This window comes from Rhincodon typus, chromosome 13 (assembly GCF_021869965.1).
Source record: "Rhincodon typus isolate 14 chromosome 13, sRhiTyp1.1, whole genome shotgun sequence".
NCBI classification, from domain to species: Eukaryota; Metazoa; Chordata; class Chondrichthyes; order Orectolobiformes; family Rhincodontidae; genus Rhincodon; species Rhincodon typus.
This window is the reverse complement of record NC_063344.1, coordinates 16,275,268-16,303,237: the sequence shown is the minus strand read 5'-3', so window position 1 is coordinate 16,303,237 and position 27,970 is coordinate 16,275,268. Positions and strand designations below refer to the sequence as shown.

Below are 27,970 nucleotides of genomic sequence, written 5' to 3'. Positions count from 1 at the left end.
GGCAAGTCATCTTTTGCTCGAGGTCTGCAGATCATTCCGAGTGATTCCCATGTAGGCAAAACAGATAGCAACAGGAATATCTGAAACAAACCCATCGCTTTCTTGCAAGGAAGCTAACACTGGGTTAAATGGAATAAAGAAAAACGTGGAGTTATATAACATCCGTAACAACCCGAGGACATCCCACAGCGCTTCACAGCGAATGAGTCATCTTACACCTGATGAAATGGATCAAATCTCGGAGACACTGCACAATCAACTTGCCTGCCTGGCACAGTCATTCATATCGGCAATTATAAATAAAAGGTCGTTACTGCTGCAGATATAACTCACGTGAAATAACAACAAATGAACTTAAAAACCCAGAATTAGTCAACATTTTCCAAAATAGAAAACAAGATTGTAAGAAGGATTAATCCTGCTAACGGTCATCACTAGGTCCATAACAAAAGGAGGCCATTTACCCCATCGAGTCTGCCAATCAATTAGATCATGGCTGATCTGATAATTCTCAACTCCAGTTTCCTGCTTCTTTCCTCAAAACCCTTGATTCCCGTCATAAGTAAACACCCGTCTATCTCATACGGAGTCATAGAGTCATACAGCACGGAAACATGCTCTTTGGTCCAACCAGTGCATGGCAAACATAAACCCAAACTAAACTAGTTTCAACTGCCCGCTCATGCCCCAGACCCCTCCAAACCTTTCCTATTCCTATACTTATCCAAATGGGTTACATTCAGCGCACCTCAACCATTTTCTAACTTACCTCTTGCCTCTTATTCAGCTCTTCTCTCCTGGTGTACTATCCATTGTCTCATTGTTCACCACCCTCATTCAAATTTCTCTCTGTCTCTGTTGGATGTCCGCCTACGCACTCACTCCTCCCCCACTTCGGCTTTGACATAAATACCAGATTTTCCTGCCGGCTGATATTTCTGATGAAGAGTCACCAGACTCGAAACGTTAATTCAGTATTTTCTCCAAAGAAGCTGCCAGACTTGCTGACTTTCTTCAGAACTTTCTGTTTGTGTTCAGATGTCCATCATCCGAAGTTATTTGTTTGATACTAGAATAATGGGCTTCGACCTATGCGAAGAATATGCATCTACATATCATAAATGAGCAGACTGAAGAGAAAATTACCTCAGCCAGTGGGCGAAATGAGCAGAATCTAAGATGGCGGCGGAGTAGGATGTTTCAGCTGGGGCTCGTCCGCTCCGTCCATTTTTTACTTATTTCAACTTTTGTGTTTTTTTCTGTCTTCTTCCTTCTCGGCAATGCCCAGAAATCCTGGCCTCAGCACAGGCAGCCTCCAGACCTCAACATGCTTTCGGACTCTCGGTCTCAGAGAGGACCCAGAGAAGCGTCCTCTGGGTCTGGTGTGGTTGCCTTTCGGCCCGGCACGATGGTCTCTCGGCTTAGCATGGCGTCCTCTCCGCTTCGGGTAGCAGTTGCCCTTGTATCTAAAATGGTGCCATAAGCGGTGTCTTGCAAATTTTGACTATACTCATTTGAGTACATGTGACAGTGAAGATAATTCAATACATGAAAATCATTACGAACCGACAGAAAGGCCAACTTAATACAAATGCAGCATGGCACGGAATTCATATCCAGACCAAAATAAAATGTTGACGGCGGTGCACCAGGCTACCAAATCGTCTTCACATAGGTTTAATTTGCACGAATTGGCTCATTGTATCACCTCGCTTCACATATAACAAGAAATATGAAATAAGATAGGACTTTATTGCTGTTTCATTTATTGGAACAAAGACACAAATGTATCGAAAATGAATACAAAATGTTTAATCAGCAAGGGATATTTATATTCGACCAATAATCTCGAGACTCTAACATTGTGCGGGCAGAAATAGAGGAAGCTTAGAACTACAGTGAAGACCTTTTACCCATCATGTTTTCTTTTACGTAATTCTGCGGTTTCGGTAAGGTAATGTAACATTTCGAAGAAAAATGCAGACAAGGAAACCAAAGCTTGACACCCAAATGGCAAACACTTCTACAGGCACTGTATACTTTCCTGGAGAGCTGATATAAGCCGGAATAAAAGTTATCCAAACAACACAGAAAATCAGCATACTGAAAGTTATATACATCATATTGAAATTATGCGGAAGTTTCCGGGCAAGAAAAGCAAGCAGGAAGCATCCAGTGGACAGAAGACCAATATAGCTGGACACAAAATACAAGACTTTTAAAGAACACACATTGCATTCCAAAATTATGATGTCTCTATGATAGGCTGTGTTTTTCATTATCTGGAAGTTTCCGGGCAAGAAAAGCTAGCAGGAAGCAAACAGTGGACAGAAAACCAATATAGCTGGACACAAAATAAAAGGCTTTTAAAGAGCTCACATCACATTCCAAAATTATGATGTCTCTGTGTAGGTCATGTTTTTCACTGGATAAAGAGGTGATACAATGAGCCAATTCATGCAAATTAAACCTTGAAGAAATGTAAGGAAAATACGATTAACCGTTGCTGCATCGGTCCAAACCAATTCATCAGATTGTTGTTAGCAAGAGTTGACTTAAAAGCGATTACAACAAGAACGGTTTTCCCCAAAATACCGGAAATACAGATAACAAATACAATTCCAAATGCAGTCCGCTGCATTATGCAGGAGCATCTGGCCTGTTTCCCAATGAAGGTAAGTGAGCACAGGAAACAAAGCGTTAGCACAAAGAGAAGGAGGAAGCTCAGCTCCAAATTGATCTCTCGAACAAAAGGAGTTTCCCGATACCAGAAAAAAGTAGCAGCTGTGACCCGTGAAAGACACATTCCCACGACAGCAAGTGTCACTAAGACATGGCCGAGAACCTCTTGGAAGGAAAGAAATTCAATGCTTTTGAGAACACGTTCATCCTTTTGCTGCTTGGACCATATTCCAAAGGAAATTTCATGCAATCGGCGGAATCTGAAAGATTGGAGCTACCTTTCCTTTTAATACACAAGGGTTTATTTTCCACGAGATGACATATTATTCGATTCCTTATCCGTACACTACCGTGGTGATAGTAATCTCACCATCGGCGCTCTCTGTGCAGTGAAAAACAGCATAATTTTTCCTGCTGACCTTTCTTCTTCCAAGAGGACAAGGTTCTGAGTAAAGGTTCTGAGCACGTGGATCTAAAAAATACCTGCATTATCCATATAGTAACATCATAGCGTAAAACAGATGGAGATGATAGTGTTTTGTCATTGCGATTCTGATACCTGTTCGTGTTATTCCAGCCAATTTGTTTGTCATTAGTACCACCTTACTTTTCATTATTTGCAATTATCTCTCTGTTTTACTTAATCGGTTCATGGGTCATCACTTCACTTGTTTTTCAGCTGTGGACACTTCACGTACAACGTTGTCGTAATCTGTTGACACAGTTGATTACCCACAAAATGTTATTATTCAGCCTGTACACTTTCTACTCACACTATTTGTACTTATCTGTTGACATTCTCTTAATTACCTGGAATTCTCTTGCCATTATCTCGCTGCCCATATATTCTGTGCCTGCGCGCCTCTTTCCAGTTCATCTGACGAAATAACAGTCCTCCAAAAGATTGCCCTTTTAACTAAATCAGTTGGAAGAATATAACAGCAGCACCTAGTGCAGGACACACTTCCAATAAAGCAAGTGTCACGAAGACGTAGCCCAGAAACTCTTGGAAGGAAGGAAATTCAATCTTTTTGGGAAGACAACGATCTTTTTGCTGATTGGATCAATATTCCAAAGGACATATCACGCAGTCGGTGGAATTTGCAAGAATAGAATAATACTTTTAATACGCAAATACTTTTTCCACGAGATAGCATAATGTGGGCCCCATGTTTGTACATACATGAAGTGTTTTTATCTCAACATCGGCGCACTGGGCGCAGTCAAAACATTGGCTGACCTTTCCTGCTGACTTTCTTGTACCGGCAGGACACGGTTCTAAGAAAAGGGCACACGGAATCTAAGAGAATGTAAAGGATACCTGTGTTATCCATATATTGGATTCATAGGGTAACATATATGGAGATGTTCGTATTTTGTCATTGGCTGAAGTATATTGTCAGGCCTGAAATCTAACTCTGCTACTGTCCCCTGTATTTTTCCCTTCAGAGATTAAGCCAATAATGTTTCGAATGTCGGCTTATCGATGCTTTGTTTCCACCTTCTCTCAGGCAGTGCATTGCAGGTCATGACAATTCTCTGTATTATATTTTGCATCTGTGGCCTTAGTTCTATGAGTGACCAATCCTCTGCCACTGGAAACTGTGATTCCCTCATTTTCTCTTTGCCACATCCAGTCGTGTATGGTGGTGCTCAAATATCATGTCAACGGAGATAGGTGATCCCTGAACTTGTCCGACTTCAATGGAAGTGGAACAGATCACATTTGAGCTCAAGTGCTTTCAAACATTTTACATCAGGAGAGATAACAAGAAAACCAACACCACGAGCCCGTCCCGGGACTCTAGATCCCGGCCGTTCTAGATGTCAACCTGCAACTAAGTTATCCAACCCACACGATATCGAGAAGAGGCTGAGCGCAGTGGGTGCAACAGAAACTCCAAACTGTCCGGTGCAGGTACGACGCTTCTTGAAAATTAGCGAAGTATGCCCTGCCCGTCACGCATGGAAATTTCACTTCCGATCCATCCACATACCATCCCTCATCCACACTCCACAGCCGCAAAATCGTGATATCAATAGTGCTGTGAAACACTACATGCTGAACAGTGCCACATAATTTGGAATATTAGAATTAGAATGAGATTTTATTTTCACGTTTATGTAAGTGCAGGGATAAAGGAGTACAGTGAAAAGTGAACAATGTCGCCAGTCCCGGAACCGTCTTAAGTCCAAAGGTACCTGTGTGCAAAGTCTTAAGTACAAAGCAGAAAAATAAGGAACATAGTAAAAAGTTGAACAATAACGTCCCGAGAATAAAGTAGAAAAATAAAGATAACGATTCAAGACTGCAGTCCTTCTTAAGTGATTAGCCATACTGCGCTCGCTGTCCCCGCATGGGTTTGACCTCCTCCCTGTTGGGATCGATCCCCTCCTCATGAGGCTCGATCTCTCCGAATTCGACGCGGCCGCAAATGCCGAGACACCGCAGGCTGCCTGCTCTCGCCGCCACAGATATCCGCTGCCGCGATGGGCTCGCTGTCTGCATTGGATTCGTTGTCTGTCACTTCCCCAACCCGGCTCGCTATCCTCCGCAGTCGGCTCGGTCCCTCCCTCTCTCTCACTCCCCCGCGCTCTCTCACTGTCCCTCACGCAGTCTTGGTCTCCCCACAAAAGGCAAGAAGGTTAAAGTAAGAAAAAAAAACTCGCTCATCAATGTCGCACAATTTACTGAAACGGAATTGTGTTTGTTTCAATTTGCTATTGCTCAAATAATGAAGCAGTCTCACCTCCATGGACAAAGACTTGGATAACATCCAGGCTTAAAAGCATTGCCAGTAAGTAATACATATGTCATGCAAATGCCAGGCTATCATTTGCCATTAGAAAGAATAGAAAATCGCAATTGCACTCCAAGACAGACAAAGTTTTTGTTTGACAGTTTATTGCTCTTATTTTGTTCACATTGAATCGATGTTCTTCAACTTGTTGCCAACAACACTGGAGATGGGCCACTACGAGATGATTGTGGTGTCTGTGGAAGAAGGTTCACCAACGTGTTCTCGGCAGTAATTTTGAATAAATCTCTTTCTTCCTAACGACTCACACGGACCATCTCAAACTAAAACGAAGCTACAAAGACAACTGCTGTTTTAATTAACACGTATTTTGTTGATAAAATATGAAGTTGTATAATTAAATATATATGTTTGAAGATTATTTTTACATGATTAACATTTGGCAAAACGCCAACAATATTGCTTTGCCTGTTAAAATCTTTGCGTGTGCAAGGACAGGTTAGTACTTTCAAGTGACTATATGGAACATAATTTTGACAAATACTGTTTTAATAAATTGCGTACTTGACATCCAGGAAACCGACAAGAAAAATCAGAGAAAAGTAACTGCTAGATAAGTGCATTGTCACCACTGATTCCTTCAAGAACGCAGATCAAACTCGAAGCTGTGGTCAACGAAATAAAAACAACACCAAGTTTAAAGATTGCTTCGGAAGCTGTAGGTCAGCAATTGCTGACTGTGAACACATATTGCATTCATTAAAATGCATATTAATTTCGCGAAATGTGAGTGGGGACGATTGTTGATAATGTAATGATGAGAACTATCAGTGAAACCTCTTATACATTCAATGGAGGTGCAGTTTTTTTTCTTTCTTCAAACTGAAATGATACTTATCAGAGAAGGCGATGCCTCTTGGTATTATCGCTGGACTGTCATTCCAGAGAACGAGCTAATGTTCTCAGGACGCTGGTTCGTATTCTCCCATGGCAGGTGTTTGAACCTGAATTGAATAAAAATCCGGAATTAAGAGTCTTATGATGACCATGAAAACATTGTCAATTATCGGAATAAGCCATCTGGTTCATTAATGTCCTTCAGTGAAGGAAACTGCCATCCTTACCTGATCTAATCTGCATGTGACTCCAGACCCACAGCAATGTGTGGTTGAATCTCAACTTCTCGCTGGGTAATTAGGGAAGAGCAACAAATGCTAGCATAGTCAACAACATTCACATTCTCCAAGTGAATGAAAAAAAAGCCGTCTGTGAGCTCTGAATATTTTGCGCGTGTCCCTAAACCAACCTTAACTACAACTGGTATAAAGTAATCATGATTTTTCTGCATAAAAGCATTGCCACCAAGAGGGAACGTCGCAAACTGGCATTCATGTGATGTGAGTTACATACATGGCACAATCTACAGCGCAGTCACGAACTGCTCCATGTCTCTTATAATACTCCATGAAAACTTACTCCAACATTCTTTATTTACAATCAACACTGTAAACGTCACTTTCTTTCTCTCTCGGCAGTTGCCGTACCTGCCTGTCAAATCCACTTATATCATTCCATTCAAGATCATTTTTGAGATTACATTGAATTGTTCTCTGGTCAGTTAACGACATTCGTGACTGAAGAACAAACACTTTCCCTGCGTCTATTCTATAAAGTTCTTTCATAATCTCAAAATCCTCTGCCAGTTCACCGCTGCAAAAGAAAACAAACTTAACGATTTGTTACAACAAACAAAAATTGAAATTGCGAGATAAACTCAGCAGTATCGGCATCATCAGAAGAGTCGAATGTACCAACATTCTGAGTCCGCAGACCCATCGCAAATCCGGCAAGAATCAAAAGCAAGAAGACTTCAAAAGCTCATGTATTGATTTGTGATGATGCTGTCACTTTAAAAGGTGATTGTGTACGTTTCTTTGGGAGGTTATGAGACAGAGGCGCTGAGCATAAGCAATTTATGAGAATTTTGGGTTTTAAAAATTTGCAACAATGGAAGCAGCCTGAATGTAGCTAACTATCACAGACCAGACGTTCTAGGTTTTTTTTTTAACGTTTTGTGTCCAGTTTTAATGAGAAGCCTTTGGGTCTCAAAAGAGATGGAAGTGACAGAGGATGCCTCCTGGATGCTCCACTCTGAATCTTCTCTTGATGTTCTTATCCCCGTTCCCCCCACCACCTCCTGGATTGGAGAACTGTATGAAAGAATCATTGTCTGAATTTACTATTTTTCCAAGGAGTGAGTACATGGGATGTTACTATATTAGAACAATTAATTAGTTGTATGTACTGTATCTATTGTTCAGTAAATATTCGCAATACTTAAATTATTCTACGTTCCTCTTTGTTCTGTTTGTACATTACTTAAATTGTGTATGGGAAGGCCAATAATTAAGGATGGCCAATAAATGCTGCCTGGTCAGCGATGCCTTCATCCGTGAATGAATAAAGAAATAAAATTGTGTTTTGGTTAACCGTCGAGTAGTTTGACCAGTCACATCGTATTCAGAAGACGGCACTTCACATCTACATTTAAATTAAGAAAAGGCTCGGGCCGAGGCTACCTTCTTTAAATATTTTGAGGGGATCTGGTCTGGTCCATTGCAGATTCAATGTCGGTTGTTTTGTAACAAATGAAGATATTCGAAACGGAGAAAGGAAACTGCATTCCCAACTGTTGAATCGCACAGAAATACCTTGCAGTGAAGAGGAACAAAATCTTAGGCTTTAAGGGGTTAAAGCAAGAAGTGAAAATAGAAACAAGTGACCAAGAAAACGACTGAGTCGTGTGTAAAACTAGGTCTGTAAGAAAGGATAATAAATAACGGCCTTAACAGTGACACTCGGGGTCTATTGGTTCGCAAAAACACTTCTGCTTCTTTTCAATTTTTTCTCGTCTAAAGGTCACTTCTTTTAACCATGGGCTCTCAGTCCATTCGTAAGGAAAATGTCTGCTTTCCAGTGGAGCTCCAAATGATATCTCTCATATTCAGGATAAGTTCTCCTCCCTCCAGTGCTGAAACTTTACAATATTCAATTTTTACAGTTTCAGGTCTACTTTCCAAATTCGTTAGTAAATTTACTAAGTCATACTTTGGGCCTGGATCACCATTTTAGTCAAAACACATGATTTCCTCTGTGCGAGCAGTGAAATTTATTGTGTGTAATTCGTGCAGCAGCTATATGAGAACAATGCAAGACATGTAAATCGTTGGTTGTCATTTGGATATATGCATTAAAATTAATTTTTGGAAATGAATACCGATTATCTAACAATGAATAATATCACAAATTCACATCCGGGTTGGAACATATAACGTTTGGAGAACCATCTCCTAGTTTTGCAAGTATCTGGTCTTCCGTCTCATTAAAATGTCAATATTGGCTGGAAATACTCTTTTTGAGAGTGTATGGAGTCTCGTCCCACTACAGAGATTTGACTGATAGTCCAAAGTAGCTCCCAGTGAGTGCCCAATTGTCAGAATGGCAGGCTTTAAATTAAACATTCAGTGAGAACCAAGGCCGGTCAAATCATGAAAATATAAAGCTCGCCAATAACTATCACACAACAAAAATTAGCACTGATATTCTCAGCTTTTAGCACGTCATTGTTAATGGCATGTCCTTGGCTAGAATTTATCTTTTCAGTTTTCTACATCACAACAGTGACTAAACGGCGCAAGTGTTGAACATTCGGGACACCACACATGCCCTCCACCTCCTCCAAGACTTTCAATTCCCCAGCCCTCAAAATCTCATCTCCACCATGGACGTCCAGTCCATGTATGTTTGTATCCCCCTTAGAGACAGCTTAAAAGCCCTCTGTTTCTTTCTCTCCCGCAGGCCCAACCATTTCCCTTCCACCGACACCCTCATCCGCCGAAAATAACTTGTCCTTAAAGCTGAACATATTCTCCTTTAACTCCTTCCACTTCCTATGAAGTAAAGGTTGGCAATGGGCATCGGTGTGGTTCTGCGCTTGGTCTGCATCTTCTTAGGAGACGCGGAACTGCCCCTCTTCCGCTGTTATACCGATTATACCGGCGCGGCCTCATGCGTGAGGAACTTGAACAGTTCATCAACTTTACTAACACCTATCAGCCCAATCTCAAATTCACCTGTACCATCTCCAATACCTCCCTGCCCTTAATGAGCCTCTCCGTTTCGATCTCCGGTAACCGTTTCAGCACAGACATCTACTTCAAACTCACCCACTACCATAACTAACTGAACTACACATTCTTTCACTCAGCCTCCTGCAAGAATGCGATCCATTACTCCCAATTCCTCTTTCTCCACCACATTTGTTCCCAAGATAGATCCCATTTCCAGACATCCCAGACATCCTCCTATTTCAAGATCAACAACTTACCCCCTCCGGTGATCAAAAATGCCCTCAACTGCAGCGCTTGCATTTCCCGCACTTCTGCCCTCAAACTCCACCCCCTCCAAACAAAAATAAAGACATAACCCCCCTGGTCCTCACATAACAATCCACCACACTCCTCACCCAGTATCATCCTCCTCTACTCCGCCACTTGCAATCCGACCACACCACCAAAGAGATATTTCCCTCCTCACCCTTATCTTCCTTTCATGGGGTCCGCTCACTCCGCAACTCCGTCGTCCGCTCCATACTCTCCACTAATCGCACCATACCCAGGACCTTTCCTTGCAACCGCAAGAGGTGCTACACCTGCCCATACATCTTCCCTATCACCTCCATTCAAGGCCCAAAACAAATTTTCCAAATCCTACAGGGATTCACCTGTATATTCTCCAAACTGGTCAACTGTATCCGGTGCTCCTGATGTGGCCATCGTTCTATTGGCAGACCAAGCACAGACTCAGTGACCAAGTCACGGAGGAGCTGCGCACTTTACACTATAATCAAATACACCTACTGTTTGCCAAACACTTTAACTCCTCCTCTCTCCGTTGATGACATATCCATCCTGGGCCTCCTCCAGGGTCACAAACATGCCACATGCAAACTGGAGGAGCAAATCCTTGAATTGGTCACCTCATATTCCGCCTCGGGAGCCTACAGCCCAACAGCCTGAACTCAGAATTCACCAGTTTCTAATTCTCCCTATCCCTGGCCTCCACCCATGTCTAAACCTCCCTCACATCCCAACCTCCTTAAACTGACACAACCTGTGCATCATCTTCCCCACCTATCCGCCTCACCCTTCCCACTGACCAATTCCTATACTCCCTGACAGCATCCACCTATCAACACACCACCAATTTTACCCCCCACCCTTCTCCCTCTAGTCTCCTGACCTGACACAAACAGTCCATCTTCTTCTCTACCTATCTGCTCAAACCTTCCCAATGACCAATTCCCACTAACGCCAACTAAAGCCGATAATGGCTGCAACGTTAGAGAAACCTTTACATACATGGTACTCAATTAGTACCTGCAACATAGAACATAGAACAGTGCAGCACAGTAGAGGCCCTTCGGCCCACGATGTTATGCCGACCTCTTATCCTACTAAGATCAATCTACCTTGCATACCCTACATTTTACTGCCTGCATCCACCAATCCCCATCCTACCTACCATCCCCTAGCTCCACCCCTCCTCCCTCTATTTATTCCCCAGCTCGCTGCCCCCTCCTCAGTCCTGATGAAGGGTTGCGACCCGAAACGTCGACTTTCCTGCTCCTCTGGTGCTGTCTGACCTGTTGCATTCGTCCAGCTCCACACTGCTTTAAATCACCCTGAAGAGCTCTACCAGTCGAATGTTCCAGTGAAATCACGTTTTTGTTACGATTGCAGTGTATCCATGCCTTGCGCCAGTGCCTTCATGAGCAAACGCACTCTATGATGTGGGTGATGGTGGCATACCATTGGATCATAACCTAAAACAAAAGGATTTGTGGGAATATCAGGACAAATTCCCAATGACAGATAGCAAAAATTCAATAAAAGTAAAAACTGTATTGAACAAAAGAAGCTATAATGATGAATTTTTCGGTGACACTGTGACTCAGTGTTTCATGCTCCTGATTCACAGTGCTAGAGCCCCGGTTTCAATTCCATCCTTGGGAAAATATGTGGAGATTGTACGTTCTCAACTTGTCTGCGTGGGTTTCAACTCAGTGCTTCTGGTTCCTTCCACAGTACAAAACTGTGCAGGTTAGGTGGATTGGCCGTGCAAGATTGCCCCATAGTATCCAGAGATATGCAGGTGAGGTGAATTCGCCACGGTAAGTGCAGCGTTACGGGGATAGGGTGGGATGTTCTTTGGTGAGTCGCGACTAACCTGATGGGCCATATAGCCGCTATCCTTGGATTCGATGAATCTATCTGCATTTTGAAAATGCAGTCAAATATTTGATCTGTTGCCATCACAATTCCAAATGTTCCAACGGTCCTTGCGTTTGTAACGGAGGGCGTGGATATATCACAGTCAATAATGGCTGCAACATTAGAGAAATCTTTACATACATGGTACTAAATTAGTCCCTGCAACATAGAACATAGAACAGTACAGCACAGTACAGGCCCTTCGGCCCACGATGTTGTGCCGACCTCTTATCCTACTAAGATCAACCTACCCTGCATACCCTACATTTTACTATCCTCCATGTGCCTATCCAACAGTCCTTTAAATGTCTCTAAATTATCTGACTCAACTACCACAGCCGGAGGCGCATTCCACACGCCCACCACTCTCTGTGTGAAGAACCGACCTCTGACATCTCCCCTATACCTGCCTCCAATCACCTTAAAATTATGCCTCCTCGTAATATTCATTTCCGCCCTGGGAAAAAGTCTCCCACTATCCATTCTATCCATGCCTGTCATCATCTTGTAAACTTCTATCAAGTCACCTCTCATCCTTCTTCACTCCAATGAAAAAAGCCCGAGCTCACTCAACCTTTTCTCATAATACCTGACCTCCAGTCCAGGCAACATCCTGGTAAATTTCCTCTGCACCCTTTCTAAAGCTTCCACATCTTTCCTATAATGAGGTGACCAGAAATGTACACAATATTGCAAGTGTGGTCTAACCAGAGTTTTATAGAGCTGCAACATAACCTTGCGGCTCTGAAACTCAACTCCCCTGTCAATGAAAGCCAACACACCACATGCCTTCTTTACAACCGTATCAACTTGGGTCGCAACTTTGAGGAATCTATGGACGTGCCACCCAATATTCCTCTGTTCCTCCACACTGTCGAGAATCCTGTCTTTAACCCTGTATTCTGCATCCAAATTTGACCTTCCAAAATAAACCCGTTCACACTTTTCTGGGTTAAATTCCATCTGCCACTTCTTTGCCCAGCTCTGCATCCTGTCAATGTCCTGCTGCAACCCACAACAGCCCTCCACGCTGTCCACAACTCCACCAACCTTAGTGTCATCGGCAAGCTTACTAACCCACGATTCCACTTCCTCATCCAAGTCATTTATGAAGATCACAAAGAGCAGAGGTCCCAGAACAGATCCCTGCGGCACACCAATCGTCACCAAGTTTCAGGCTGACCATCTACTACCACCCTCTGTCTTCTATTAGACAGCCAGTTTTTTATCCAGACGCTAAATCTCCCTGAATCCCATGCCTATTTACTTTCTGAATAAGCCGACCATGTTATTGAATGCCTTGCTAAAATCCATATTAAACTACATCCACTGCTCTACCTTCATCGATATGTTTTGTCACACCCTCAAAGAATTCAATAAGGGTTGTGAGGCATGGTCTGTCCCTCACAAAACCATGCTGACTATTTCTAATAAAACTGTGCTTTTCCAAATAATCATAAATACTATCTCTCAGAATCCTCTCCAATAATTTGCCCACCATAGAAGTAAGACTGACTGGTCTGTAATTTCCAGGATGATTCCTATTCCCTTTCTTGAACAAGGGAATGACATTTGACACCCTCCAACCTTCTGGTACTGCTCCAGTGGACAGTGAGGACGCAATGATCACTGCCAAAGGTGCAGCAATCTCTTCCCTTGCTTCCTGAGGAAACCTTGGGTATATCCCGTCTGGCTCAGGGGACTTATCTATCCTCATGATTTTCAAAATTTCTCGCACATCTCCTTCCTAACAACAACCTGTTCGAGCATATCTGCCTGTTTCATGCTGTCCTCACAAATGTCAAGGTCTCTCTCACTGGTGAATACTGAAGCAAAGTATTCATTAAGGACCACACCTACCTTCTCTGACTCCACACACAAGTCCCCTTCACTATCCCTGATTGGCCCTACCCTCACTCTGGCCATCCTCTTGTTCCTCACATAAGTATAGAAATCCTTGGTGTTTTCCTCGATCCTACCCGCCAAGGTTTTCTCATACTCCTCATAGCTCTCCTATGTCCATTCTTCAGTTCCTTCCTGGCTACCTTGTAGACCTCTAGAGCCCTGTCCGATCCTTGGTTCCTCAACCTGAAGTAAGCTTCCTTCTTCCTCTTGACTAGGTGTTCAACATGTCTTGTCATCCAAGGTTCCTTCACCTTACCATCCTTTCCTTGCCTCAGTGGGACAAACCCATCCAGTACCTGTAGCAACTGCTCCCTACACAGCCTCCACATTTCTACCATGCATTTCCCTGGGAACATCTTATCCCAGTTGGTGCTCTGTAGTTCTTGCACAATAGCATTGTAATTCCCCCTCCCCCAATTAAATACTTTCCCATACCGTCTGTTCCTATCCTTCTTCATGCCTATAGTAAAAGGCAGGGAGTTGTGATCACTATCACCGAAATGCTCTCCCACTGAGAGATCTAACACCTGAACTGGTTCGTTGCCAAGCACCAAATCGAATGTGGCCTCCCCTCTAGTCGGCCTATCTACACATTGAGTCAGAAATCCTTCGGGACACACCTGACAAAATCTGCTCCATCCAAACTATTTGCACTTACCAGATTCCAGTCTATAGTAGGGAAGTCGAAGTCGCCTATGACAACAATCCTATTACTTCTGCACCTTTCCAAAATCTGTCTACCGATCTGTCGCTCAGATTCCCTGTTGCTGTGTGTGTGTGTGGGGGGGGGGGGGGGGGGGGGGGGGGGGGGGGGGGGAGGGTGGGGGGAGGTGGTGCGTGGTCTATAGAAAACTCCCAATAAAGTGACTGCTCGTTTCCTGTTTCTGACTTCCACACATACTGACTCAGTGGAGAAACCCACGCCCACGGCTTCCCTTTCTGCAGCTGTGATACCATCTCCATTCACCAAAGCCAACTCTGCTTTCGACGCTATCGCTGAGGTGTAGCAGCATCGTAGATCTCACATCCCAGAGTGATTAGCGGAAGTAGAGTTTTGCTCCGATTTATTTCTTCAAGAGCAAATACCATCGTCTGCATCAGGCGAAAGCTGAAGGCATCAAAACTGCAGGGTATATGCCAAAAGTAAATGATTGCGTAATTAATTCACCATCCAATTCTGCGGATTTCACTCACCAAGACCTTCCAATACCACTGAGACACTCACCTCAACTGAAACCCGCAATGGAAACGCAAATCCCTAGCAACCGACTTAAGCTCGAACTAATGGTTTGCCAGGAAGGCCTGCTTGGGAACACACGACCTTGATCCCGACGGAGCACACCAATAGGCAAAATTGGGTCGAATAGTCACGACTTGCTCAGCCAAGTACTCTGATTTATGTCGGGTGTACAAGTATTTTTAAACCTGTACGACAGCGGTCGCGTCAAATGCACACCAGCATCCCCAAACTCATGTCAGCTCCCATGGTAACCTATCGGCAACATCCTCTGCAGATTCACCACCCCACCTACCCTCCCACCCAATCCGTTACCTCGGCATTCAGTACGCATTAAGCGCGGTCTACGTCCGGCACGCTGGGATCTGGTTACATTCCGGGCTCCGCCAATATCCATTCCCACAGCTTTACCAACATCCAGCATCCCATTATCTATCAACCCCAAATCTGTCACGACCGCTGTCCCCCCTCCACCACACCCCAAAGCAAACGTTGCTCATGTCTACACCACCTTGCTCTTGGCCTTTTCTCTGGTTGGCAAGTCTAAGGAGCTACAATTAAATCGTTGAATGTATTAACCCGTGATAACATCTGTTAATACCTTGGGGCACACAAAACATCTGGAAACACGTACAACCCTTGTACCTTCGAAATCTTTAAAAGAAAACAACTAAAACGCTTAAAAACATGTGTGACACAAACAATTATAGACACCCTTCGCCAGAAGACAGGAATACTGCTCGACCTTTATCTTCATGCCCTCATCCAATGACGTCGAAGGGAACGCAGCTCCGCAACCTCCCTGTCCAGCTACAGGCCCTGGCCCTTTCCTTTGAATATCACTGAGCACACAGAAAGGAATTCCAAAACCGCAGCAAAGTAAAAAAAAAATCGCGGAGCAATTTTAAACGCGCAACAGCTCCAGTCTCTGAGTTTCTCCTGATCGAAGTCCGTGCATTGATCGGCAGTATTGATGACTTGATGGCATTTCGTGACAGTCTTCTGCATAAAATGAGACATTCTCTCTTTCGGAATCTTCCATGATGTTAAATATCCCTGTTAAGTCACGCTGACTTTTCTTTTCCACAAGAAAAGAAACCGAGCCTCTGAATTCTTTTCTGATATACAAACCCACGCGTTTCCGACATCATCTTCGTAAATCATCTCTGCACCATCTCCACGTTTTCCGTTGTCCAAGAGATTGAGCAGAATGCATGCAGCAAATCTTTTGCGGTCTACCCAGTGTGAAAGCTACTGTTTCACGTTTACCTGAGTTGAAAGGTAGCTCAGTCGTTAACACTGCTGCCTCACAGAGCCACGGATCCCAGTTCGATCTCGCCCTTGGGCGACTGTCTGCGTGGTGTTTGCACATTCCCCCTGTGTCTGCGGGCGTTTCCTCTTACAGTCCAAAGATGCGCAGCTTTGATGGATTCACCATTCTAACTACCCCCAGAGTGTCTTGGAACCTGCAGGCTAGGTGGATTAGCAATGGGAAATGTAGGATTGTGGGGAGGGCACGGGTCCGTGTCGACACAATTGGCCTAATCGCCTGCTTCCTCGCTGCAGGGATTTTATGGTCCAAACTCAACTACATAACAACGCTTAATGGATTGCAAGAATTTCACCTCTGGCACACGGAGTATTTCTAACTAATACCAACGTGGTATACGTTCAATGTACTTTCGGTGGATTGCATCTGCTATTCGGGATTCCTTTAGAGAGTACTAACGATTGCATTACTATTTTTACAGTGTAGGGACAATAAAAAATATTCGTCAACAATTCAATGCCGTTATAATAACCATTCTTCCCTTAAACACAAACATAGGAAACGCCGGAGAATCTCAGCATGTCCGGCAGTATGTGTGGGCAGAGAAACAGAGTCAACATTTCGAGTTTTATTTGATTTTGACTCTGCTTGAGAACTCAATTTGTCCCTCCGTTCTTTGCAAAATCAAATTGAAATTCGATATTATAGGCTAATTTAAATAATTCAGAATGATCATTACTCTGCGGAAATAATTATCTCATTCAAATATCAGAACATAAACACGTCAAAGACAAAGACAAAACAGTTTAAGTACTGCAACTGATGATTCTCCACAGAATTCAGAAAACTATTCCGGGCGTGTGGTTACGTGAAATCAGGATTTCTTTATCGCTTACAGCTCTAACTAAACATGTACAGGTTAGATGCATTGACAATACTCAATTCCCTTGTACTGTCTAGCAGGTTGTTGGGGGGGGGGGGGGGGGTGGTGTGGTGGCGGACGTGGGGTTGTTAGCCATGCTAAATGCGAGATTACGGGGATACAGAGAAGTCGTCAGAGACGTCAAATTCCTTATATCCGCACTGTAGGGATTGTACGATTCTATGATTGTTTGAACTTCCTTTCGCAATGCATGTCTGTTGAACGAACGGCAAATGAAGTAACATCGTGAATTATATTTAGATATGCTGAAAATATCCCGCCCAGTATAATATCACGATCCTCAGACAAATTCGACGATTGATATTTTACTCGAGGCTTGCAAACTATTCCGTGTGATTCCCGCGGAGACACAACAGCTGGCAACAAGAATATCAGAAACAAAGCCATCGCTTTTTTGCAAGAAACCTACACACTCGGTTAAACGGAATAAGAACGAAAGTGGAATATTTAGCGTCCGTTATGGTCCGAGGATGTCCCACAGCGCTCACAGCCGACGAAACACCTTAGACATTGTATACTCAATTTGTCTGTGTGATACTTTCATTGATGCGGCCAATCATGATTAGTGGATCGCTAATTCTGCAGATAGATTCCACGTGAAGTTAAAGTAAGCGAACTTGAAAACGCCAAGTCAGTTAACATGTCCCATTCAGACAATAGGAAGGTAGTAATGTTTACACCTGGTAATGAGCATTGAACAGACTATAACAAATGAGGAACATTCAGCCCATCGAGTCTGATCATGGTCCATTTGATCATCTTCAACTCCAATTTCCTTCCTTTTTCTCCGAAACTCCTAATTCCTTGATTAATTAAAAATCTATCTCATATACTCGAATATACTTAACGATCAACCTCTATGACGCAGTGTGGTGAAGAATTCCACAAATTCATTACCCGGAGATAACTTGCCCCATAGCCTTAGTATTGCAAGGGCATATCTAGATTTTTCTTTCAATATTCTAAGGGTTTGTGCCTGTACCACCCTTACAGACAATGAGTTGCAGATCACCTGAGTAAAGAAGTAATTCTTCACATTTCCTCCGAACCTTCTGCCCCTTACTTTAAATATCTGTCCTTGGGCATTGATCCCTCCGTCAATGAGAACGTATCTTCCCATCTACCCTATCTACACTCCTCATAATTTTATACATCTCCATCATGTCCCCTATGAGTTGCCTGTGTTTAGAGGAAAACAAATTTAGTTTGTGCAATCTCTCTTCAGCTCTTATACAGCTCATTTCTCACTTCACTGGGTGACTGCTTAGCCTGAGATTAAACCTCTACTCTGTATTTCCCACAAGGCGAAATGGTTTTTCTGGATTTAGCATCATGTTCCCTAAGAATTTTGAATGTTTCAATAAGGTCACCTGAAACTTTCTAAGCTTTATGAGTGCAAGATGAATATATTCCATTCCCTTTGAAATGAAGGACAACTTTCCATTTGAGTTCCAATTACCTGCTGATATTTTTCTTTGTTTGTACCTTATGCACAAGAACACCTAAATATCATTTCCTGCTATGGAACCCTGCAGTCTCTTGCACTTGGCATCGGACTCAGTAACTTTAGAGCCTAATTAATTCCTTCCATATTTTGTACCCACTCCACACCACGTCCTGGAGTCATGGAGTCATGAAATCAGACCGTTCCGTCCGACTCGTCTGCACTGACCAATCATCCAAGTCTGATCTTGCCGTATTTTCCAGCATTTAGCATGCACCCCTCTGAACTCCTCGTTTCCATGCACCTATCCAACTGCCTCTTAAATGTTGAATTTGTATCTGCCTCTCCTACTTCTGCTGGCAGCTCATTCCATACAGCCACCAACATCGGCGTGAAAACATTTACCCCTCAGGTCATTTTTCAATCTTACGCCTCACACCTTAAACGTTTGCCCTCTAGTTTTGGACTCCTCAACAGTAGGAAAAAGACCTTGGCTATTCACCACTTTCTGTTTTTGTTTCAGATCTCCAGCATCTGCGGGTCTTTATTTTATTGTAGATTAATAGACTTCATTCTATGCGGAGAGTATTCATCTACAAATTGTAAACGAGCAGACTGAGAAGAAAATTACCACAGCCAAAGAGCTAAAGGAATATCAATAGGAACAGATAGAAAGGCTAACTTATTAAAAGTACAGCGTGTGCACGGAATTCATATCAACAACAACATAAAACGTCTGTGCCATGCTTTTAAATTGAGGCAACAAAATTGTCTTCATAGATAACACGACACCTGAAACCAAATTGGATTTTCTCTTTACTTATGACAACAAAACCGCAAACGCTTCGAAAGTAATTGTAAATTGTACAATCAGCAAGACATTTTAGTATTAGAATCATAGAGCTGTACAGCATGGAAACAGACCCTTTGGTCCGATTCATCCATGCTAACCAGATATCCTGAATAAATCTAGTCCCATTTGGCAGCATTTGGCATATATCCCTTTAAACGCGTCCTATTCCCATTTGGGTGACTTTTAAATGTTCTAATTGTAACAGCCCCCACGGCCTCCTCTGGTAGCTCATTCTATGCATGCACCAGCTTCTTCGTGAAAAGGTTGCACGCTTCGTTCTCAATTAAACCGTTTCCCTGTCACCTTAAACCTGTACCCTCTAGTTTTGGACTCCCTCACCCTCAAAAAACACCCGGGCTATTCACCCAATCCTTGCCCCTCGTGATTTTAAAGAGCCCATATCACATTCCAAAATTATGAAATGTCTATAATAGGTTATGTTTTTCACTGGATGGGGAGGTGATACAATGAGCCAGATCGTGCAAATTAAACCTTGAAGAAATGTAAGGGCAAACACGCATAACCGTTGCTGCATCGGTCCAAACCAGTTTATCACGTTGTTGTTGGGAAGAGTTGCTTTAAAAGCGATCACAACAAGAATGGTTTTCCCCAAAATACAGGAACAAATACAATTCCAAACGCAGTCCGCCGCAACATGCAGGACAATCCGGTCGGTTTCCCAATGAAGGTTACTGAGCAAAGGAAGCAAAGCGTTAGCGCAAAGAGAAGTAGGAAGCTCAACACCGAATTGTTCGCTCGAACGATAGGCGTCTCCCGAAACTGGAAGAATACAGCAGCTGTACCCATTGCAAAACACACTCCCACGAAAGCAAGGGCCACTAAGACGTAGCCGAGAACCTCTTGGAAGGAAAGAAATTCAATCTTTTTGGGAATACATCGATCTTTTTGCTGATTGGATCATTATTCCAAAGGACACTTCATGCAATCGGTGGAATCTGAAAGGATGAAGGATTTTTTTAAAAATACAAGATTAATTGTCGCCACAAACTGGCATGGTATTCAGCACCATGTTTGTACAAGCCTGTGATGTTGCTGATCTCACCATCGGCGCACTCTGCGCAGTTGAAACAACATATAGGCTGACCTTTCCTGCTGATCTTTCCTGTCCCGGGAGGACAACGTTCTGAACAAGTGGCACGTGGAATCTAAAACAAGAGAAATGAAGAGTGTGCTATCCATATAATTGACACATAGCGCAACACACAGGATTATTAGCATTTTGTCATTGATCGAGTTATTCCACTAGTACAGGAAGCCTGGTCTACCACTGTGGCCTGTCACGTTTTCCTTTCTAATATTACATCAACCATCTTTTGAATTTTGACTGCTCCGTGCATTGCTACCACCACCCAAGCAGTGCATTCTAGATGACGACAATTCTCTGGATATTTTATCTTGCATCTGAGGCCTTAATCGTATGTGTGGTCAATTTTCTGCCACTGGAAACTCTGTCCATAATTTTCTATTTGCCACGTCTAATCGCTTGTGATTGTGGTGAAGTATGCATTTCAAACAATGTCGAGGATTCATGAACCTACCCGTCCGCAATGATAGTGGAACATAGCCATTACGCTGTCAAATGTTTTCAAGCGTCCTTAACCCCAAGGCAGTTAATCGGTAACCCAACACCACCTGATTTTTCGATCGCTACCATCACAGACGTGAGACTTCAGCAACACAGCAATCCATCCCACATGAGATCAAGAAATGGCTGAGTGCACTGGATAGAGCAGAGTCTAGACATGACAATTCCAGTTCCAATCCAGACAAAATCACTCAAGAGTCAACAAAATGGTAATATCAATAATGCTGTTAAATACTACTGGCTCATCAAAAATCGGAATCTACCGAAACTGGTGTTTGATTCAAAATTTGCTGTTGCTCAGACAATGTAGAAGTCTCACTCACATGCACGAAAACCTGGAAAGCATCGAGGCATAAAATGCTTACTGGTGCGTAAAACTCATGTCACACATGTGCCAGGCACTGATCATTTCCCAAAAGAAAGCACAGAGTCCTACAAGTTGCCCTCCAAGTCACACATAGCTTTGATTTGAAATTTATTGCTACTATATCGTTCACATTGAATCAATGATCTTCAACTTTCTGCCAACAACACTCGAAATGGACCAGCACCAGGTATTGAGTTGTTTGTGGAAGAACGGTCACCAATGTTTTCTCAGCAGTAATTAGGAAAAAGTCATTTCCACCAAAACCTCACAGAGACGACTGCCAAATTAACTATGCTCCGCCACAACTGTCGTTTTAATGAACAGGTATTTCGTTTTTAAAAAAATAAGTAATGTGCAATAAAATATATGCTTTTTATTATTCCTTTTAAATGGATAACACTGCTCAAAATATTGACAATATTGCTCTGCCTGTTAAAATCGTTACTAGTTCAGAGACATGTAGCACATACAAGCGAATACATCGAACATCATTTTGACAAAACCTCATAATAAATTAGGCACTTGACAATCTGGATTTTGTTTAAAAATAGGATTGTACGAAATTGAAGAAATTGAAGAAATGAGAGAGACGCGTCTCAGAGATGATTGATATCAGACGATTGATATCACCAGTAATTCGCTTCCGGTGCGCAGATCAACTTTGACACTATGGTCAACGAGAAGAGAACATTGATGTTAAAGACTGTTTCGGAGGTCATGGGTGAGGAATTGGTCGCACATAAGCACAGGTTGCACACAGTAAAATATAATGCTAATGTGAAGAACACGTGTAAAACGTTGATGTTGGGAGCCTCGATAATGTAAAATTCAGACATATCGGTGAAACTTTCATATATATTCCGTCGAGGTACGGATTTATTTTCTTCAATCTAATAATAGTAATTATCATCTGTTAGCTCAGAACGCTTTGCACGGTTCGCTGAGTAAATTCTGTCTGTAACTGGAACAATCCCACCAAAAGCAGGCATGCTGTATCTTCACAGGAAACCATATCATCAAGTGCATGAGCGACAGCACATACCGCTTTATACACATGGTAGGAACTTCCGTCCATTATGGCTGGAAGAAAGGCATTTTCTAACCCATCTAAATGTTCATTCCCTGTGCATGGCCGCACTTTACTTGCAGAACTTCCACTGACTGTCGTGTCGCCGTTTGTTAAAGTGCACGAGAATACAGTTTCCCAAAACTTCTTCACAAATATGCTGTCAGAAAACCTGGAAGGGTGAATTTTCGCAAGCTAATGTCTGAGGCCGTCTATTTCCGTTCTACGAGTTGTTGAACTGATGGCCCCAATAAGAAACCTTCCCCTTTCTTCAGTTGAGAAAATATCTTCTGTAACCCAACCTTCACTTCCAATCCACTGTATTCCCGTTATATTTTGGCGCAAAATTTCTTTAATGAACACTCGCATATCTCCGCCATGCAGAAATCCAACCACAACCTTTGTGGTAGCCTCTTTGATCACCTGAACAATTTTCCTGATTTTCTCAGCGGGATCGGTTCTGTAAAACGATTCAGAGTACGCGATGCAAATCCCATGTTTTTGGGCCTCTTCGATAAATTTTCTCATACCAAAGTTCCCATAATATGTGTTGCTTCTAATAGTCCCAATCCAATTCCAGCCAAACGTTTTCACAAGTTCAGCAAGAAGTTTGGACTGATATTTGTCGCTTGGTATCGTTCTAAAGAAAGTCGGATACTCCTGCTTGTCGCTCAGACAGGTGCAAGTGGAGAAGTAACTAACCTGCAGAGAAAATAGTAAATATGTGAAAGCATTCAGCGTTAATGGAATCTTTTAAAAATGTTTTAGTACAGGATCTTCAGGATGAATGATTTTCATTTTTGCACATAAGTGCAATATTAAATCAAAACAATTGCGATTGGAATGTAATCGACCGAAGTAATCAAAGTTATGTGGGAGGTTGTGGCACACTGGTGGCAATGATAATTTCACTAGATATGTAATCCACAACATAAGGTTCTACAGGATGTTGGATCAAATCCCACAAAGGCAGAAAGTAAAATTTTAATTCAACAGAACTTTAAAAAACAAAAACGCTAACCTAAATGAAATTCCGTTTGCACAGCAACTCAGCGGTTAGCAGTCACAGCGCAGGGGATCAGAGTTGCATTCCAGCCTTTGGTGACTGAGTGGAGTTTGTGCGTTCTCTCTTTGTCTGCGTGGGATTCTGCCGGTTGCTGCTGTTATGCAGCTGAGGTGGAAAGGCTATCTTAAATTGCACCATTGTGAGCAGGAATATGAGAGCTGTGTGGAGTGCCACGGTAATGCGGGGTTACCAGAATATGGTGGGATGCACTTCGACTTGTCGGTACCAACTCGATGGACCAAATGACCTTTATCACCATTAAATTGATCTTATTCTTATAACGGCGTTGAAAAAACAGCCAACTATTTAACACATTACCATTGGGATTCTGAATGTTCCAATTGTCGTTGCGGCTGCAATGGAGGACGTGGATATATCACAGCCAATAATAGCTGCAACATTAGAGGAACCTTTACATTCAGGATGCTCAATTCGTTCTTGCTTTCCATTCACCAAAGCCAGCGCTGCTTTCAATGCTATCGCGGACTTCGAGCAGTCGTCGTAGATCTCATATCCCAGAGTGATATTCGGAAGTAGAGTTTTACTCCGGTTTATTTCTTCAATAGCAAATATCATGGTCTGCATCAGGCGAAACTTTGTAATATCAAAGCTGTGGGTAGATGTGAAAGGAAAGGATATGCATATTTAGTTCACCATCCAATTATGCGGATCTCATTCACACAGATCTTCCAGCCCCGTTGAGGCGCTCACCTCAATTCAGATCAGCTATGGCAATGCAAATTTCGGTCAACCGACTTACCCTGGATTTAGCGGTTTGGCAAAAAGACCTGCTTGGGAACCCAAAATCATGATTCAGACAGATCACGTCAGTGAGCAAAGCTGGGTGGTTTTTCCGCCACATGTCCTGCTGCATACATTGATGTATGTCGGTTCTACAAGTAATGTGGAGGTGCCGATATTCGACTGGGGTGGGCAAAGTCAGAAGTCACACAACACCAGGTTGTAATTCGAACAGGTTTATTTGAAATTGCAAGCTTTCAGATCGGTGCTCCTTCATCAAGTGAAGTGACTTCTGACTGGTTTTACAAATGTTTAACAGCCTGGACACCAGCGGGAGTGTCAAAGCATCCCGGCACCCCAACCTCATGTTGGATCCCACAGCAAGCTGTTGGCAACAGCACCTGCAGACCGACACCTCTCGTTGCCCAAGCATTCTGCAATCATTAAGCGCGGTACACGTCTGACACACTGGTGCCCTTTTATATTCTAGTATTCACTAAGAGCCAGGACACCAGCATTACCAACATCCAGCATCCCCTTATCTATCAAATGCAAACCACTCATTACACGACCTACTTCCCACCACCCTATCCGAAAACAAGCGCTGCTCATCTTTACCCTACCTTGCTTTGCCCTTTTCTCTGAATGAGAGATCTGAGGAGCTAAATTAAATCAATGAACGAATGAACCCTTGAAAGTGTCTGAAAATATCAGGAGGCGTACAAAACATCTGGAAAGACGTAAAACTCCAGGAAACATGTACAAACAGATGTCAGCAGCTAGGAAAACGTAAACGAGCTTAAAACACTGTAAAAACATATATTACATAAATAGTTAAAAACATTAGCCGCCAGAAGACAGTAAAACTGCGCGACCATGCCCTTAGCCGCATACGTCCTCCAATGACTTCAACCGGAACGGAGATCCGCGACATCCATGTCCCGCTTCTGGCCCTTGCCAATTCCTTCCAATATTACTAAGCGCACAGAGGGGAAATTCCGAGACCGCACCATTGTGAAGAAGTTAATGGAAGAGTTGTTAAAATGTTCAGCGTTTCATGCCTCTGATGTGCTCCTCACTGGAAGGTGGATATATTAGAAATGTTGATGACTTGATGGCCTGTCGTGATGTTCTTCCGCATAAAATGGGACATTCTTTCGCTATCCTGCCTTTTCGAACTTTTCATGATATTCGGAACTTTTCATGGTGTCGACTGCATGGGCCGAATGGCCTGCTTTCACACAATAGGGGCCCTATTCATGCAAACAATATTGATACTGCACTGACATGAATGGAATATAATTTCCCTGCGCCTAGTTTGAACAACACGTCTTTCTTTCAATCTCTGTTTTCCGACTTAAAGATAATTTGCAATCCATTCTGTCACTTTTCTCTCAATCCGTATTATCTGACTTTATTCCTTCGTCTATTTTGAAGCACCTCATCGAAAGGCTTTTTAAAGTCCACAAAAATTGTCATCACTGTTTTTTTTTCTATTTCCCGCGTAATAAATCAAATAATTGAAAAAACAAATTTTATCTTTCTTAAATTAATGCTAGCGTTTTGATCGTATATTTCTCATTTCTAAATGTTTTAGTCTCTACTTATTTCAGGTTTCCGTGTCATTTCCTGTCCCTGATGTTCGGCTGGTAGGCTTGTCATCTCCCTTCCCCTTTACATGTCTTATATGATCCACTCACCGGTCCTCTACCAATGTTCATCCACTTCACTAACTCCTTCCACCCCAACCTTAAGTTCACCTGGGCCATCTCCGATACCTCTCTCTCCTTCCTGGACCTCTCTGTTTCCATCTCTGGCAACCACCAGGAAACCGATATCCATTTCATGCCTACCGACTCCCACAGCTACCTAGAATACACCTCCTCTCAACCACCTTCCTGCAAAATGCCATCCCCTATTCCCAATTCCTTCGCCTCCACCGCATCTGCTCCCGAGATGAGGCATTCCACTCCCGGACATCCCAGATGTCCTCGTTTTTCAAGGACCGCAACATCCCCTCCACAGTTTTCGAAAACGCCCTCGACCGTGTCTCTCGCATTTCTCACAGCACATCCCTCACACCCCCTCCCCGCAATAACAACCAAAACAGAATCCCCCTCGTCCTCACGTACCACCCCACCAACCTCCGGATCCAACGCATCATCCTCCGGCACTTCGGCCATCTGCAATCTGACCCCACGACCAAAGACATTTTTCCCTCCCCACCCTTATCTGCTTTCCGGAGGGACCACTCTCTCCGTGACTCCCTTGTCTGCTCCACACTCCCCACCAGCCCCACCACTCCCGGCACTTTTCCCTGCAACCGCAGGAAGTGCTACACCTGCCCCTGTATCTCCCTCCTCACCCCCATCGCAGGCCCCAAGAAGACCTTCCACATCAAACACTTGTTCACCTGCACATCTGCTAATGTGGTATACTGTATCCGCTGTTCCCGTTGTGGCTTCCTCGGCATCGGGGAAACCAAGCGGAGACTTGGGGAACCACTTTGTGGAACACCTACGCTCGGTTCGCGACAAATGACTGCACCTCCCAGTCGTGAACCATTTCAACTGCCCCTCCCACTCCTTGGACGACATGTCTATCCTGGGCCTCTTGCCGTGCCACAACGATGCCAAACGAAGGTTGCAGGAACAGCACCCCATATTTCGCTTGGGAACCCTGCAGCTCAATGGTGTAATTGTGGACTTCACAAGTTTCAAAATCTCCCCTCCCCCGACCGCATCCCAAAACCAGTCCAGCTTGTCCCCGCCTCCCTAACCTGTCCTTCCTCCTACCTATCCACTCCTCCCACCTCAAGCCCCACCCCATCTCCTACCTACCAGCCTCATCCCGCCTCCTTGACCTGCCCGTCTTCTCTGGGCTGACCTAACCCCTCCCTAACTCCCCACCTACACTCACCTTTACTGGCTCCATCCCCGCCTGTTTGACCTGTCTGTCTCCTCTCCACCTATCTTCTCCTCTATCCATCTTCTATCCGCCTCCCCCTCTCTCCCTACATATTTCAGAATCCCCTTCCCCTCCCCCATTTCTGAAGAAGGGTCTAGACCCGAAACGTCAGCTTTCCTGCTCCTGTGATGCTGCTTGGCCTGCTGTGTTCATCCAGTTCTACACCTTGTTACCTCTACCAATGTATCTGTTTTTTTTTGTTGAAAGCTAAATACCTGGACTAAAACGTGTGGCTGCAATTAAACTGGAATTGGTTTAGTATATCTTGTAGATCCTTATTAATTTCAGTTGTACATGTCGCATTGCTCGTCTCATTCTGTAAATGTATGCCTGCTTGCTCTAGCTTCCTGCTAGAGAACTAATCAAGTAAGTATTTCTCTCTATCTTTTGGGGAAATTCTTTTCCCAGCAAAACCTTCTCATTTATTGATTTATCTGCAAAATATTTTGGAGGTTTTGCAATGCTGCTTGGGTAATTTAATCCCTTAGCTCCTCTTTCGCTTCCTGTTTGCCCTTCAGAGTTTTTTACTCATATGTTCTTATTCTCTCTGATCATGCATCTCTCTGCTGTGTAGTTAACGTTTGCCTCTTTCCTAGAACTCACTTCTGCCCTGATATAATTACACATCCAAGCAGTATGGCCAGTATTCAGTTCATTCCCTCTTTTTAAAAGAATGTATTTTCCAGCACTTTGAGCATCGTTTTACCTTATTCCCATGCTGTCCTGCATCGT

General features: G+C 43.4%; 1 pseudogene; it reads right to left on the bottom strand.

Annotated features, from left to right (window-relative positions):
* Positions 1-6: 6 nt before the first annotated feature.
* LOC109920975 lies at positions 7-27,970 on the bottom strand (annotated as a pseudogene).